The following is a 12,603-nucleotide window of genomic DNA, read 5'->3' on the forward strand; positions in this document are numbered from 1 at the left end:
TTTGGAGACTAGTCCCCTGTTGATCACATTGTTTGCAAATATTTGCTCCCATTCTATGTTTTTTTAAAATTTTGTTTATGGTTTTCTTTGCTGTGTAAAAGTTTTTGGGTTTAATTAGCTCCTATTTATTTATTTTCATTTTTATTTCTATTACTCGAGGAGATGGATGGGATAAGATATTGCTATGATTTACGTCAAAGAGTGTTCTGCCTATGTTTTCCTCTAAGAGTTTTATAGTATCTGATCTTACATTTAGGTCTTTAATCCATTTTGAGTTTATTTTTGTGTATAGTGTTAAAGAATGTTCTAATTACATTTTTTTTTTTTTACACATAGTTGTCTAGTTTTCTCAGCACCATCTGGCACATTGAAGAGACTGTCTTTACTGCAGAGTCTTGCCTCCTTTGTCATAGATTGATCATATGTGTGTGGAACTATTTTCTGGGCTTTCTATCCTGTGCCATTGATCTATTTTTCTGTATTTGTCATCTATATTTCTGTTTTTGTGCCAGTACCATACTTAGTGACAAAGTTCTTTCTTGGTTGGTCTACACTCTTGTTATTGAATCAAACTTGGGTCTGCCTGCCTGCATGCAGTAAAACCAATCTACTGACACCAAGTTGTGGTAAAGGAGGGAACAGTATTGATTGTAAGGTGCCAGACAGGGCAATCAGAGGAGTTAGCGCTCAAAACATCCGAATTTCCCTAGTAGGTTTCAGGGAGACATTTTACAGGCAAAATTGGTGGAGAGGGCTGCCAGATGTGTAACCTTCCTCTAATTGGTTGTTGGTGAGGTAGCAGGCTGGTGTTCCAGAAATCTCAATCATCAGCCTTCTGGTTCCATCTGGTCTGGGGTCCAGTGTTTATGCTTAGCCTGAAGTTACTGTGGCTTTTCCAGTAGTTATGTATCGATGTGAGAGTTGGACCATAAAGAAAGCTGAGCACCGAAGAATTGATGCTTTTGAACTGTGGTGTTGGATAAGACTCTTGAGAGTCCCTTGGACTGCAAGGAGATCCAACCAGTCCATCCTAAAGGAGATCAGTCCTGGGTGTTCATTAGAAGGACTGATGTTGAAGCTGAAACTCCAATACTTTGGCCACCAGATGTGAGGATCTGACTCATGTGAAAAGACCCTGATGCTGGGAAGATTGAGGGCAGGAGGAGAAGGGGATGACAGAGGATGAGATGGTTGGATGGCATCACCAACTCAATGGATATGGATTTGGATGGACTCCAGGAGTTGGTGATCGACAAGGAGGCCTGGCATGCTGCGGTTCATGGGGTCGCAGAATTGGACACGACTGAGCAACTTTCACTTTCACTTTTGGAATACAGGGAAGGTCTAAGAGGTTGAGTGAAGCCTATTTCCTATAAACAAAAAACAGGGGACATGGAAAGGATTTGTACCTGGGAGGCCTCACAGGATTCTGCTCTGTTTCACTTTTTGCTTCCACTTCAATATTTACCCTCTTTACCTTTCAAATCTATCTGGCTTTTACTGTTGCCACCCTACTCAAAAAACCCTTTTTTTTTCTCTTATATGACTTATTAACAGTCATTACTATTTCTATACCAAATTTTGGAATATTATATTCCAAAGGAATATTAAAGTCCAAAGCGACTTAGCAGTTATATGCAGTTAATTATATCAGAAAAATGCAATTTTCTTGTATTTTTGAAGCTACTCCCTTAACTCTCAAAGGAAAGTGATCAGTTTGAATATACTTGATATCACTTTGAAGGGTTGAGAGTAAGGAGATTAGAAATAAATAATTTCTCTAGGGAGAAAAAAATGGGCTATCATTCAAAACTGTTTTATTAACAATACAATCACCACTGGTCACTACTAATCTCAGGTTCTTAGCAAGTGTCAGACACTAGGTTAAATGTGTTTTCTTGTTGTTCAGTTGCTCAGTCGTGTCTGACTCTGCAACCTCAAGGACTGCAACATGCCACGCTTCCCTCTTCTTTGCTACCTCCTGCAGTTTGCTCAAGCTCATGTCTGTTGAGTTGATAATGCCATACAACTATTAAGTGTCAGAATTCAAACACAGATGTGTCTGATTCCAAAACCTATGCTTCTCTCAGAAGTCACAAGTAAATTTCCAACTGGACAGTCCAGTGACTTTCTCAGCGATAACTATATCCTGAAACTTCCCTCCTTATGAAGCATGGTGCCTCAGTCCCTCCATTTTTTCCCCTCTGCATATCTGCCTACTGTGTCTTCTCTTTCTGGATGTTAAAGGATAAATCTTTCTCACTCTTTGTAACTAATTATTCTATTCTTTAGAGAGCTCATTCACTCCCTTGTTTTCAATATCACATCTTCTTTTTCTTTTTGGCTGCCCTGAGGTTTGTGGGCTCTTAAGTTCCCCAACCAGGAACTGAATCTAGGCCCTTGGGAATGAGAGCACAGGGTCCTAACCACTGGACCGCCAGTGAATTCCCTAAACACTGCTTCTTTTAAAATGATTCTCAATTGTATCTTACTACCCTTAATGACTCTTACAAACTCTATTCTCAAATTTCTAACTCTTTGCTGAAGGTATTGAATATCTAGTTACATGTCAAGTCACCTAAAACTAGAACAATCTGAAAAGCAACATAGTCATTAGCAGTATGGGCTCTAGAGCCAGTGTGTCAGTTACTTTGGCTACAATGATGCTATGTGACAGCCACAAAACTCAGCAATGTGGAAGAACATTGTTTATTTCACAAGTCTGGGGAATTGAGCTAATCAGGCCCTTGGCTCATCTCACCTAGGCTCATTCCTCATCTTTAGTCAGTTGAGGGGGCGGGTGGGTAGGCAGTTCTCTGAGGCTGGCTGAGCTCACTAGTTTGTCTAGGGTTCAGCTGATCTAGGATGACTTCCATGGAGATGACTGGAATAAATTTGTTCTGTTTCTTATTCCTTTCGCCTGGCTAACCCAGGCATGTTCTCTTGGTCATGGCAGAGAAATAAGCCATTTTCAAGTCTCTCCATGTACCCTATCTACTAATATTTCCTTGACCAAAGCAAGCTGCATGATGTAACTCAGAGTCAAGAGAGGGGGAAATACATTCTCTTTTTTTAAAAAAAGATTTATTCCATCTTTGCCTGCATTGAGTTTTCGTTGCTGCATGTGCTTTCTCTCTAGTTGTGGCAAGCTGGGGTGCTATTCTTCATTGAAATGCATGGGCTTCTCATTGTGGTGGCTTCTCTTGTGGAGCACGGGCTCTAGGCACATGGGCTTCAGTACTTGTGGCACTTGGGCTCAGCAGTTGTGGTTCTCAGGTTCTAGAATGCTGGCCCAGTAGTTGTGGCACATGGGCTTAGTTGCTCTGTGGCACGTGGGATCCTCCTGGCCCAGGGATTGAACTTGTGTCTCCTGAATTCGCAGGCAGATTCTTCACCACCAGACCACCAGGGAAGCCCCACATTCTACTTTTAAAGAACTGCAAAGTCACGTGGCAAAAGATGTGGATACACAGACATGTGAACAATTAAGGTCATTTAATGCAATCAATCTACAACAATCAAATTGTTTACATTGAATACAGGCTCTTCCACCTAATAGCTGTGTGACCTTGGCAGTTATCTCAGTTGCCTCATTTGTAAAATGAGTATGTCCTTTCTTGTGTTGATATGAAACTAAATGTTCAAAAGATATAAAGTACATGGTAAATGCAGTCTCTCTCCCTGGTTTTGGGTGCATATAACATTCCTTTCCAGATGCTTAATTCTACAGTGCTTTTCAGATGTCATCAGTGGCAGAAAGTCCAGGATACCACCCTATCCCTCTGTAGGGCTCCAAATACTAAGTAGATAATGATTTTGATAATTCAAATCTAAAGTGTGTATGTTTGGCAAAATTATGGAGGCATAAACATTTCTGATAGCAATGATTCAGGTGTAGATTTGTCAGACAAGCCTTTTGGGTTTAAGTTCCTTGAATTCTCTGTCTCTCATCCAAGTAAAGTTCTGCTATAGGACCTGAGGACGCTGAAGTTTGAGACTGTTCATGAACACAGCAGCTGGAGTAGTTCTCAAATAGTAGAGTCATGATGCTACTCACATTACAGATGATCTTTTGTAGTGTAACAAAGAACCCCAAAACTTATTGGGCTTAAAATGAAGATTTATTTTTCACAATTCTTTTGGTCGTCTGGGTGGTTTTCCATGTGTTGTCTGGATAGGACTGCACTGAGCTGGCAGATTTGCTGTGCTGGAAGGTTCAAGAAGGCTTCTCATCTAACCAGGGCCTCGGTGCTGTTGGCTGAGGCACTATATTTATCTCCATCAAGGCCTCTCTCCACAGGATCTCATCCCCCAGGGCCTCTCTCTGGATAGCCTGATCTTCCTTACTCTATGGCAGCTATATTCCAAGAGGGTACAACAAAATGCTGCAGGCTCCCAAGGAGTTGGGACTGGAACTGGCACCCATTTCTAGCCATTTTCTTTTGGAAGAGAACTACATATTGGGCTTGAATATCAGCAGGCATAGCTCATTGAAAGACACCAATATCTACCATGTTAGATGAGCCTGGTGAAGTAAGAGGTCACACAGTATTTCTCCCACTTTTAATGATACAAGGATTGATCAGTGAGTTCAGATGGTGAAAGTGCAATCCTTTCATTGTAAAATTACTGATCAACTTTTCAATGAATAGTGTTATCTACTGATGATTATTTGCCTGCATCAATTATTTCATTACAGGTTGCAAAATGGTGATTTTTCTAATTCTAGCATTCCTTTTGAGGGGCTTTTTCAAACTCTGCTTCACACTCTAAAAAGAACTGTAGAAAAAGTGGTTCTGGATCTGACACAGAGCTCCTGGCATCAGCTGAGATCACCCTTTTAGTGTTTGTTCCAAAGACTCTTGAGTGCAGCCACTTGGGGCTACTTGTAGTTCCCCTCTCACATTCCCACACACTCTCATTCATACAATTCCCTCAGCTGAAAATGATCTTTTTCCTCTGCTTTGCAGTCATGCTGTAACTCAAATGCCAACCCTTATAAAAACTCTTTCCCAAGTCCTCCTCTGTTCCCCCAGTACTTTATATGTCTATATAGCACTTTGCAGCTCAAACCTGGATAAGTTACTTAACCTCTCTAAGCCTATTTTCTAAAAAAGAAAAAAGTGAATAGTGTCACATGTTCGGTTTTCCAGAAAGCAAAATCTTACATGATTAGTGTGCATATCTTTAGGAATGCTCTTAGGATCACCACTTGTAAGAAAGAGAAGAACTGGCAGAGGGAGAAGCTAAGCTGCCATGGAGTCTTAACCGGATGCAGGTTGTTCTAGAGATGGGAAGATCCACCAGAACTGTTGCAAGTTGAGGTAAGAAGGCTAGGCCTTCCAACAATTCGGAGAGAAATATTAATGGTCCTGTGTTGATCAGTCATTGGATTTGCCTCTTTGGGAAGTGGTGTGACACTAGGTCCTAGTATAGGGCCTGTAACTGGATTCAATAAAGGCTTGTTATGTGTCAATATAAAAATATACTTGCCACTCTTTGTCTCCAAGCAGATGTTATTTTGAGTTGAACTCTCAACTAAAACAAATACAAAAACGCATTTCAACCTTTTAATAACTTTTATTAGCAAAATAAGAGGAGGCACATCTCCACTTGACTGAAAAAAGTGTCAAAAGACAAGGTAAGTGAAAGCAATGAAGCATTCAGTACCCCATGATTGCAGAAGCTCCAGTTAAACCATTTTGTACCACTGCATTTGATATTTTTGGAATATAATCTTCAAATTACAGAGCGGAAAGGAAATTTAGCTCATAAATGGTGAACCTGTCAGTGAAACTATCAACTCAAGTAAGTACTTATCTCCATCAGTGGGTATTGGGCCTTTTCCTGCATGCTGACTGTAGTTCCCTGAAAAGATGTAGAAAGTCAAAGTGTTAGTCACTCAGTCCGGTTGGACTCTTTGCAACCCCACGGTGTATATAGCCGGCCAGGCTCCTGTGTCCACGAAATTCTCCAGGTAAGAATCCTGAGGGGAGTAGCCAACCCCTTCTCCAGGTGAGCCTCCCTACTCATAGATCAAACCAGGGTCTCCTGCACTGCAAGAGGATTCTTTACCACCCGAGTCCCCGGAGAAGCCCTTGATATGATTTACTAGAATATCAAATACTGCTTAGTACCAGACACAGGTTCTGTGGCTATAGCAAAAACAAAACTTACAAAGTCTCTGCCTTTAAGGATCTCACAATCTTGCTGGCTAAGAACAGACAAATAAGGTCTGGAAGTGCTAACTGCCATGAAGAAATGTAACCAGAGCAGTGTTCCAAAATGCTTCTTTGGATAGAGTGGGCGGTGGTCTGCGAAGCCTCAGATGTCAACCTCTGAGAAGGTACCTGAAATACTCGTCGCTAAAAGAAATCTGGGAGACGTGTTCCAGCCAGAGGGAACAGCATAAGCGAAGTCCAGATGTGGATCGAGCCTGCTTGTTGTAGGAACAGAGGGAAAGCCAGAGAGGTGAGCGAGGGGGCTATGTGGTCGGATATCAGGTAGAGTGGAATATATACACAAATATTTTTCTACCTAAGACCACCATGCTAAGGAGGGAGTGTACAAATCTCTCAAGAGGCCAGAAAAGGTAGGATGAAGCGGACGTCCATCCGCGGCGCTACAATGACACCTTTCCTCCTTGGGTAGGACCAAGTTAGACAACAGCAGGGGCTGGTCCGGGGGCCGCCCTCAGAAGAGCAACCGTCGCCCCCGGCCCGCCCTGCCAGCCCGCGCTGCACCGGCTGCGGTTACCAGCAGGCGGTGTACTGAGCGCGCCTGCAGCCGTCGCCGCCCGCCCGTCCCAGCGAGGACGAGAAAGGAGGGGACCGGAAGGAGCCGCTGGTGCTGCGGGAAGTGGCAGGAACGGGAGGCGGGGACCCACCTGGAAGCGCCCCGGCGCCGCCGTTGAGCTTCCTGCAGCGGCGGCCACCCGACCCAGTGCCGTGGCGGGGGCGGAGAGCGGCCACGGCGACGGCGCCTCCCTGAATGGCCTGCGGCGCCGAGCCCCGCACGAAAGGTGAGCAGGCGCTCGGGGCACGTGGTGGGGGCCAGATGCGGGGGAGGGAGAATGGAGGAGGAGGGTACTCGGGGATGATCGGCTCAGGGACCCGGATTTGGAACAGAGTGCTGGGAGGGGGTGGGCTAGAGGCTGCCTCGGCGACCGCGGCGGCGGCGGAGCCCCCACGTGGGGCGGGGGTGCGCGCGCACGTGTGCGCGGGCAAAAGGGGGGCGGGGGAGGGCTCTCTGGAGGCCAACGGGCGCGCGCTTGCTTAGTACCGGTCCACGTGACCGGCACGCCAAGAATCCGCTTCCACGTGACAGGCTCGGAGGCTGGCTGAGGCTGGAAGTTGCTGTGTCTCTGTAGTGCAACCGTGATCGTTGCGGGTCTTAGGGTTGTTTGCAGATTTTCATCTCCGCTGGGGGATACGAAGAGAAATATAAGGCGGAAAAGACTTCCTGCCCTTTCTCTTTTTTACACGTTCTCCTGTTTGTAAATGAAGCCCTTTTTAAGTACCGAAATACGGATTTCTCGGTACCGCCATGTTGGCTGTAGAGGAAACTCGCGAGATGCTAGGGGGTTTGTATCGCGAGATCTCTTGATTCTCGCGGGACCTTGTTGGCAGAGCAGTTGTCCTGGATGGCGGAGCCCTGGGTTCCGGGGGCCTGGGACTCGCAACTCTTTGTACAAGGCAAGTTTTTAGGGAGGGGCCTAGGGCAAGTGCCTCTTGGTGCCGGGAGACGTGCTGTGTCAGCTTTCTCTAGTCCCGAAGGGACTATACATTGACCCAGTTGAGGCAACACTATCCTCCTCCCCACCCCCCTGCGGGCGCTCCGCCACCTGCAGAAGCGACTGTACCCCTCAGCCCGGGCTCCTTCTTCCCCGCTTAGTGAGAGTTCCTGTTCCTCCCCGGTCTCACTGGAAGTCCGGAGCCATGCTCGTAGAGACGTGACGATTCCATTGGATACCGTTCCTCTTACTTTCAGACGTTCTTGTCAGTTTTTACCGTTGTTGCCATTTTCTGAAGAATTCCAGACCTGTTAACCATTCTGTCGCTTGTTTGTTCCGCAGTAGCTTTCTCCACTGGCCCTCCTCGGACGCTTAAAATAGAGCGCGTTCCGTTTTTTCTCTGTGGGCATCATTTACTCCCATTTATTTGCTCATTGATAATTTCCTCATCACTCTACCTTACTTTGTATTTACCGTAACTTTTGGCAGCATTTGGCGAGATCCTTTGTATATCAGAACAATACCCGATGACAGAATAAAACCATTCTTTTAATTTTTTGTACGTGCCTATTAACTCATAATTAAAGATCAGTTCTCCCCCCCCCCCCCCCCAGCAAGATTTTGATTACTGTTTTTATGAAGTTCCGTCTTTGTTGTTCAGGGATGATTGTTTTAGGTTACGTATGTCAGGTAATAGTGGAACATTTTCAGTCAAATTTAAAAGCAAACTTCTCTTAAACTTTGAGTTTGGATTCAATTTTTCCTTAAGTGAGTTTGAGATAAGATTAGCTTTTCGCCATCGTTTTATCAAAGTGAATTTATAGCATATTTTTTTTTTCGTTTTTTTTTTTTTTTGAGTAGTCGATTTGTTTAGTACTCATAGCGGCAAATTAGCAATCTAATCAGGTAATCGTAATTTTTTTTTTTAAACTACAAACGTGTTATTTTTCTCTGCATTTAGTACGGAGTAGAATAAAGGGTAAAATACTTCCTGGTACATATTCTATCAGGTTACCTTCCTTAGTCCTAAAATCTTTGTAACCATTCTTAGCAGTAGCTATGTATTATTCCAGATATTTTCTTTTTTTTTTTAACGGAGAGGAAGAAATGGAGGGGTGTTGTTTTAAGATAAACTATCACAACATTAGTAATAAGTAAAAAATTTCTTAATTTTTATTTAGTGTTACATCTTGTTTTTTGACTCATACATACATGCTTAAAAAAATAAAATTTTTTGTTTGTACAGATTTTTTTGGTATTATAGTTTTGTGAAAACATCTTGAGTGATAGTATTATTTTTACCATAGAACTTTAGTATGCTGGTAGCTCTGTACAAAAAGTCCACATGAAATAAGATTTAAAGAAATGTTTGTCACTTGAGTTTTACACACACACATCACACACATATGTGTGTATATATATATTATATAGGCTTTCCTAGTGGCTCAGTGGTAAAGAATCCACCTGCCCTTGCCTGCCAGTGCAAGAGGCACAGGTTCAGTCCCTCGGTTGGGAAGATCCCCTGGAAAAGGAAATGGCAATCCACTTCAGTATTCTTGCCTGGGAAATCCCATGGACAGAGGAGTCTCCTGGGCTACAGTCCATGGGGTTGCAAAAAAATCAGACATGACTTAGGACTAAACAACAACATACGTACATACATATAGATGTATGTGTCATGCTGCAGGGCAAGTGGGATCTTAGTTCCCCACCAGAGATCAAATTGCTGCCGCCTGCATTGGAAGTGTGCAGATATAATCACTGGAATGCTAGGAAAGTCCCAAGTTCTATATTTTAATAGTTGTGCTGTTTATTTACATTTATATTTGTATGTTTATATCTTTTGATACTTATGTGCTGTAAATGGTTACTCGTGTGTGTATTGGAGTTTTCCAATATAAAAAGTTACCAGCTTAATTAAATAGTTCTGACTGTGTACTTTAGTGAGTTCAACTGAAGAATCTAAGATATATCAGTAGTTCATAAAACAAATGTACATATACCAAAAGTTGCTAGGCAGCATTTTGTGATTGTTTTTTGTATTTTTCCCTCCAGACTACTAGCAGACCTGTCACATAAAAAAAATGACCACTCTTCTTGGTCGGTGTGGTTTTCTCATGTAATAGTTCAAGCAGGAATGTTGGGAATAAAAGTGTGTTGAGAGCTGTGATGTGGGAAAGAGGAAGAGGAGACGTGGGGGTGTGTATAGGTTGATGGAATGGAATTGGAGAAGTTGCAGGGAAAAGGAAGGATGGTAGAGGGCTGACAGCCATGTTCCCAAAATAGGCAGCTCCTGAGGTGGGAGCGGGCTTGGGATGAGGAGAGTTTGGAGTCAGTGTGTGAGGCAGTTTTTTTTCCCTCTTAATTTTTTCAAACAGGTTTCAGCCCCCCCCCCCCAATTGTTTGATATCACTTGTCTCTCCCCTCCCCCCCCCAGAAAAAAAACCACCAATTGAAGTTGATGTTTAATTGAAACTCTGTGAATTCTTAACTTAGGTAAAGTCTGTCTTTCGTTAAGTAACTTTTGTTGAGTACATTTTATTTTGTTAGATCTTGGACCTTGTGAAGATGACTATGGATTCAAAGATGATAATTTTATAGTGACCTTTGCAAAGGTGTTCATACAGTTTTGCTTGGGAATTGGGCCTTTGGTGTATCCAATCCTTGCAATAGTATTTTTTGCTTATTCTTAACAACTTTGTTTTATAAACTGTGTTTGGTAGCAGATCTTAGAAATTATTAGATTTCTACAGACACTAAAATATCCAAGTACTGGGTAGAAATATACTGAGAAAATTCAAGGAGAAATATATCTTAATATGATTTGAGTTTTGCTTGAGTAAAACTTAGACAACCAAGAAATTTTATTTTCTTTTTTCTCATTTATTATTGTCATAGAAGTCATCTACGAGATCTAATGAGCTTCAGTGATCAGAGGATATTAACAAAAGTGATAATGTCCTTACTTGAATTTTTTTTTGTTTAGATGACACAATGCTAATTTCCATAGACCTGTAACTTTGTAAACTTATAGTGTATTACCTATGTTACATATTAATTATATGAAGAATGTACATTTAATTTTCTGTCTTTTTCTGAACCAGTGGCCAAGACAGTTTACAGGAAATTATTTGATCAGAAATATCAAGAAAGTATGTTGTAGGACTTTTTAAAAAAACCTGCAATTTCGTATGAAAATTCAGTGTCAATTTAAGTACAAGTCTTTTGATTTTTTTTTGTTTTTTTGTTTTTTTTGGCCGTGCTATTCCCTTGGCAGTGAAAGAATGAAGTCCTAACCACTGGACCTCAAAGGAATGCCAGTCTTCTGATTTTTAAAGTATATGGGATATATACCGTAGTGCAAATTTCTGTAGTCAATACTCTGATAACCACTGTAATATACATTAAAAAACACAGTATGAGTAAATATTTCCCAAGATGTCAAGTCTTGACTTCTAAAACCAAGTGTTATGGACTCTGCTATTTCATTTGAACTTGTCTTTCTCACTTTTTTGCTTCTTTTTGTTTTCATCTGTTATTTCTCAACGTAGGTAATTTTTCTCTAGTCAGAGACGAGTAAGTTGAGTAACTTTCCCAGAAGATACTATCAAACTCTTCAATTTTTATTATTTTGGAACTCCAGAGTATGTATGTTACAGTCAGTAATTAAACATTTTTTGAGTGATAGTGATTTCTTCCATTTGAAACAGCAGAGCTCTGAGGCTTCAGAATAACTGTAACCAAGTATAATAAGCCTGTGAGTTTTATTCAGGAACTACTTACTGGAATAAATAACATTTTGCAACCCCAACAGAGTTGGTTATCTGATTTTTTTAGCCCACAGATTACAAGATTGCAAGATAGGCCATTGGAGTTAGGCACACTGACAACTGAAATGTCATCTTATTTCAAGGCTATTGAAGAAGCTCTATTAAGTATGTGCAACTTTATTTATTTATTTATTTTTAAGTATGTGGAACTTTAAAAGGTAGTGTCATTACATGGAGACATACAGTCCTATAATTATTAACTTTTGAGGGAATCATAGTGTTGTAGAACAGGATAGCACATGGTCTGTCATAGTGATGATGTTAATCAGAAATAAACTTTATTCTATAGACTGTGTTTTAGGAACTGAATTAAGAAATTGATATCTTTTTAGAAGATTTTTTTTTTTAGAAGATTTTTATGAGTTGTTCAGTTGCTAAGTCTTGTCTTAACACTTTGCGACCCCATGAAGCACTCCAGGCTTCCCTGTCCTTCAGTATCTCCCTAAGTTTGCTCAGACTCATGTCCACTGAGTCATTGGTGCCATTCCAACCATCTCATCCTGTCACCCACTTCTCCTCTTGCCCTCAGTCTTTCCCAGCATTAGGGTCTTTTCCAATGAGTTGTCTCTTCACATCAAGTGGCCAAAGTATTGTAGCTTCAGCTTCAGCATCAGTTCTTCCAATGAATATTCAGGGTTAATTTCCTTTAGGATCAACTGGTTTGATTTTCTTGCTGTCCAAGGGACTCTCAAGAGTCTTCTTCAGCACTACAGTTCAAAAGCATCAAATTTAAGAGTAAATGTTTTCAAAGCTTTGTTAATAAATTTGTTTCAGTTTTCTAGAAAATTCACTTAGTGATAGCAAGAAGATGGTGCTGCTGTGTATGGACTTTGTTTTATTTTATTGCTTTTATCTTATTTAATATTTCAAGGGGTTACTTGCCAAGTAAGTCTTTACATTTAATATTTGATAATAGTAGTAATTAAAAAAAATAGTAGTAATTAACCAGTTGGCTAAAGACTAATTCATTTGTTGATGAAAGAATTTTCAGAGCAGATAACTAGAATTTGTAATTGACCTTCTCTATGAATCAGGTGTATA

General features: G+C 41.4%; 1 protein-coding gene across 4 annotated transcripts in view; it reads left to right on the plus strand.

Moving 5' to 3' along the window:
• Positions 1–6,836: 6,836 nt before the first annotated feature.
• Positions 6,837–12,603, plus strand: part of ZZZ3 (zinc finger ZZ-type containing 3) — a 118,268-nt gene continuing 112,501 nt past the window's right edge. For 2 of the 4 annotated variants that reach the window (XM_043460925.1, XM_043460926.1), the window contains exon 1: positions 6,838–7,021. The gene's annotated coding sequence lies outside the window, so the exon portion shown is untranslated. Of the gene's footprint in view, positions 7,022–12,603 lie in introns of all 4 variants that reach the window. The other 2 variants (XM_043460927.1, XM_043460928.1) reach the window with 2 other exon arrangements.

This window comes from Cervus canadensis, chromosome 2 (assembly GCF_019320065.1).
Source record: "Cervus canadensis isolate Bull #8, Minnesota chromosome 2, ASM1932006v1, whole genome shotgun sequence".
NCBI classification, from domain to species: domain Eukaryota; kingdom Metazoa; phylum Chordata; class Mammalia; order Artiodactyla; family Cervidae; genus Cervus; species Cervus canadensis.